This window comes from Palaemon carinicauda, chromosome 9, assembly GCF_036898095.1.
Source record: "Palaemon carinicauda isolate YSFRI2023 chromosome 9, ASM3689809v2, whole genome shotgun sequence".
NCBI lineage: Eukaryota > Metazoa > Arthropoda > Malacostraca > Decapoda > Palaemonidae > Palaemon > Palaemon carinicauda.
Window position 1 is genome coordinate 137,317,035 of NC_090733.1, and position 5,000 is coordinate 137,322,034.

Here is a 5,000-nt window from a genome sequence, read left to right on the forward strand (position 1 = left end):
GAACAGTAAAGAAGTAACGAAGAAAATAAAAAGGTATTAAGTAACCAGAAAAAAAACGATAACCAGAAACAATGGATAAAGCTAAATGTGATGTAATAAATGTAAATAACATCGCTATGAAGAGAAGATTAAAAAGATAAGACTTAAACAATAGAAATAAAAAAGTACTATGAACAATTATTGCTTCCTTCTCTCTTCCATAAAGAGACTAAGGTACATTTAGGCCTATTCTCAGGTTCATCTCCTCTCTGTCATAAACTTAGACACATATAGGCAACCCTGCCTATTCTTAGGTTCATCTCCTTCTCTCTATCATAGACTAAGGCGGCCTTAGTCTATGAAAGAGAGAAGGAGATGAACTTAAGAAAAGGAAGGGTAGCCTATAATGTGGCTAAGTCTATGAAAGAGAGAAGGAGATGAATTTAAGAATAGGAAGGGTAGCCGATAATGTGGCGAGAAGGAGATGAGCCTAAGAATAGGCAGGGTAGCCTATAATGTGGCGAGAAGGAGATGAACCTAAGAATAGGAAGGGTAGCCTATAATGTGGCGAGAAGGAGATGAGCCTAAGAATAGGCAGGGTAGCCTATAATGTGGCGAGAAGGAGATGAGCCTAAGAATAGGCAGGGTAGCCTATAATGTGGCGAGAAGGAGATGAGCCTAAGAATAGGCAGGGTAGCCTATAATGTGGCGAGAAGGAGATGAGCCTAAGAATAGGCAGGGTAGCCTATAATGCGGCTGAGTCTATGAAAGAGAGCAGGAGATGAACCTAAGAATAGGAAGGGTAGCCGATAATGTGGCTGAGTCTATGAAAGAGAGCAGGATATGAACCTAAGAATAGGCAGGGTAGCCTATAATGTGGCTGAGTCTATGAAAGAGAGCAGGAGATGAACCTAAGAATAGGCAGGGTAGCCTATAATGCGGCTGAGTCTATGAAAGAGAGCAGGAGATGAACCTAAGAATAGGCAGGGTAGCCTATAATGTGGCTAAGTCTATGAAAGAGAGAAGGAGATGAATTTAAGAATAGGAAGGGTAGCCTATAATGTGGCTAAGTCTATGAAAGAGAGAAGGAGATGAATTTAAGAATAGGAAGGGTAGCCTATAATGTGGCGAGAAGGAGATGAGCCTAAGAATAGGCAGGGTAGCCTATAATGTGGCGAGAAGGAGATGAGCCTAAGAATAGGAAGGGTAGCCGATAATGTGGCGAGAAGGAGATGAGCCTAAGAATAGGCAGGGTAGCCTATAATGTGGCGAGAAGGAGATGAGCCTAAGAATAGGAAGGGTAGCCTATAATGTGGCGAGAAGGAGATGAGCCTAAGAATAGGCAGGGTAGCCTATAATGTGGCTGAGTCTATGAAAGAGAGCAGGAGATGAATTTAAGAATAGGAAGGGTAGCCGATAATGTGGCGAGAAGGAGATGAGCCTAAGAATAGGCAGGGTAGCCTATAATGTGGCTGAGTCTATGAAAGAGAGCAGGAGATGAACCTAAGAATAGGCAGGGTAGCCTATAATGCGGCTGAGTCTATGAAAGAGAGCAGGAGATGAACCTAAGAATAGGCAGGGTAGCCTATAATGTGGCTAAGTCTATGAAAGAGAGAAGGAGATGAATTTAAGAATAGGAAGGGTAGCCTATAATGTGGCTAAGTCTATGAAAGAGAGAAGGAGATGAATTTAAGAATAGGAAGGGTAGCCTATAATGTGGCGAGAAGGAGATGAGCCTAAGAATAGGCAGGGTAGCCTATAATGTGGCGAGAAGGAGATGAGCCTAAGAATAGGCAGGGTAGCCTATAATGTGGCTGAGTCTATGAAAGAGAGCAGGAGATGAACCTAAGAATAGGCAGGGTAGCCTATAATGCGGCTGAGTCTATGAAAGAGAGCAGGAGATGAACCTAAGAATAGGCAGGGTAGCCTATAATGTGGCTGAGTCTATGAAAGAGAGCAGGAGATGAACCTAAGAATAGGCAGGGTAGCCTATAATGTGGCTGAGTCTATGAAAGAGAGCAGGAGATGAACCTAAGAATAGGCAGGGTAGCCTATAATGCGGCTGAGTCTATGAAAGAGAGCAGGAGATGAACCTAAGAATAGGCAGGGTAGCCTATAATGCGGCTGAGTCTATGAAAGAGAGCAGGAGATGAACCTAAGAATAGGCAGGGTAGCCTATAATGCGGCTGAGTCTATGAAAGAGAGCAGGAGATGAACCTAAGAATAGGCAGGGTAGCCTATAATGCGGCTAAGTCTATGAAAGAGAGAAGGAGATGAACCTAAGAATAGGAAGGGTAGCCTATAATGCGGCTAAGTCTATGAAAGAGAGAAGGAGATGAATTTAAGAATAGGAAGGGTAGCCGATAATGTGGCGAGAAGGAGATGAGCCTAAGAATAGGCAGGGTAGCCTATAATGTGGCGAGAAGGAGATGAGCCTAAGAATAGGAAGGGTAGCCGATAATGTGGCGAGAAGGAGATGAGCCTAAGAATAGGCAGGGTAGCCTATAATGTGGTGAGAAGGAGATGAGCCTAAGAATAGGAAGGGTAGCCTATAATGTGGCGAGAAGGAGATGAGCCTAAGAATAGGCAGGGTAGCCTATAATGTGGCGAGAAGGAGATGAGCCTAAGAATAGGAAGGGTAGCCTATAATGTGGCGAGAAGGAGATGAGCCTAAGAATAGGCAGGGTAGCCTATAATGTGGCGAGAAGGAGATGAGCCTAAGAATAGGCAGGGTAGCCTATAATGCGGCTGAGTCTATGAAAGAGAGCAGGAGATGAACCTAAGAATAGGCAGGGTAGCCTATAATGTGGCTGAGTCTATGAAAGAGAGCAGGAGATGAACCTAAGAATAGGCAGGGTAGCCTATAATGTGGCTGAGTCTATGAAAGAGAGCAGGAGATGAACCTAAGAATAGGCAGGGTAGCCTATAATGCGGCTGAGTCTATGAAAGAGAGCAGGAGATGAACCTAAGAATAGGCAGGGTAGCCTATAATGCGGCTGAGTCTATGAAAGAGAGCAGGAGATGAACCTAAGAATAGGCAGGGTAGCCTATAATGTGGCGAGAAGGAGATGAGCCTAAGAATAGGAAGGGTAGCCTATAATGTGGCGAGAAGGAGATGAGCCTAAGAATAGGCAGGGTAGCCTATAATGTGGCTGAGTCTATGAAAGAGAGCAGGAGATGAACCTAAGAATAGGCAGGGTAGCCTATAATGCGGCTGAGTCTATGAAAGAGAGCAGGAGATGAACCTAAGAAGAGGCAGGGTAGCCTATAATGCGGCTGAGTCTATGAAAGAGAGCAGGAGATGAACCTAAGAATAGGAAGGGTAGCCTATAATGTGGCTAAGTCTATGAAAGAGAGGAGATGAATTTAAGAATAGGAAGGGTAGCCTATAATGTGGCGAGAAGGAGATGAGCCTAAGAATAGGCAGGGTAGCCTATAATGTGGCTGAGTCTATGAAAGAGAGCAGGAGATGAACCTAAGAATAGGCAGGGTAGCCTATAATGCGGCTGAGTCTATGAAAGAGAGCAGGAGATGAACCTAAGAATAGGCAGGGTAGCCTATAATGTGGCTAAGTCTATGAAAGAGAGAAGGAGATGAATTTAAGAATAGGAAGGGTAGCCTATAATGTGGCTAAGTCTATGAAAGAGAGAAGGAGATGAATTTAAGAATAGGAAGGGTAGCCTATAATGTGGCGAGAAGGAGATGAGCCTAAGAATAGGCAGGGTAGCCTATAATGTGGCGAGAAGGAGATGAGCCTAAGAATAGGCAGGGTAGCCTATAATGTGGCTGAGTCTATGAAAGAGAGCAGGAGATGAACCTAAGAATAGGCAGGGTAGCCTATAATGCGGCTGAGTCTATGAAAGAGAGCAGGAGATGAACCTAAGAATAGGCAGGGTAGCCTATAATGTGGCTGAGTCTATGAAAGAGAGCAGGAGATGAACCTAAGAATAGGCAGGGTAGCCTATAATGTGGCTGAGTCTATGAAAGAGAGCAGGAGATGAACCTAAGAATAGGCAGGGTAGCCTATAATGCGGCTGAGTCTATGAAAGAGAGCAGGAGATGAACCTAAGAATAGGCAGGGTAGCCTATAATGTGGCGAGAAGGAGATGAGCCTAAGAATAGGAAGGGTAGCCTATAATTTGGCGAGAAGGAGATGAGCCTAAGAACAGGCAGGGTAGCCTATAATGTGGCTGAGTCTATGAAAGAGAGCAGGAGATGAACCTAAGAATAGGCAGGGTAGCCTATAATGCGGCTGAGTCTATGAAAGAGAGCAGGAGATGAACCTAAGAATAGGCAGGGTAGCCTATAATGTGGCGAGAAGGAGATGAGCCTAAGAATAGGAAGGGTAGCCTATAATTTGGCGAGAAGGAGATGAGCCTAAGAATAGGAAGGGTAGCCTATAATTTGGCGAGAAGGAGATGAGCCTAAGAATAGGCAGGGTAGCCTATAATGTGGCTGAGTCTATGAAAGAGAGCAGGAGATGAACCTAAGAATAGGCAGGGTAGCCTATAATGTGGCTGAGTCTATGAAAGAGAGCAGGAGATGAACCTAAGAATAGGCAGGGTAGCCTATAATGCGGCTGAGTCTATGAAAGTGAGCAGGAGATGAACCTAAGAATAGGCAGGGTAGCCTATAATGCGGCTGAGTCTATGAAAGTGAGCAGGAGATGAACCTAAGAATAGGCAGGGTAGCCTATAATGTGGTTTAGTCTATGAAAGTGAGCAGGAGATGAACCTAAGAATAGGCAGGGTAGCCTATAATGTGGTTTAGTCTATGAAAGAGAGAAGGAGATGAACCTAAGAAGTTCATCTCCTCTCTTTCATAGACTCATAGATGATGATGATGATGATACTGATACTAATAATAATAATAATGATAATGATAACAACAACAACGATAATAATAATAATAATAATAACAACAACTACTGGTTTTCTATACCTTAATAATGAAACGTCAGAATTGCCTGCAACACAAGAATATATAAAAATACCATACTATCAACTCTAAAATAGTCTTGA

General features: G+C 43.7%; 1 protein-coding gene across 1 annotated transcript in view; it reads right to left on the minus strand.

Moving 5' to 3' along the window:
• The window catches only part of LOC137647186 (alpha-1-inhibitor 3-like), a 39,837-nt gene that overhangs the window by 34,036 nt on the left and 801 nt on the right, over window positions 1-5,000 (minus strand). The gene's annotated exons all lie outside the window — the stretch shown is intronic.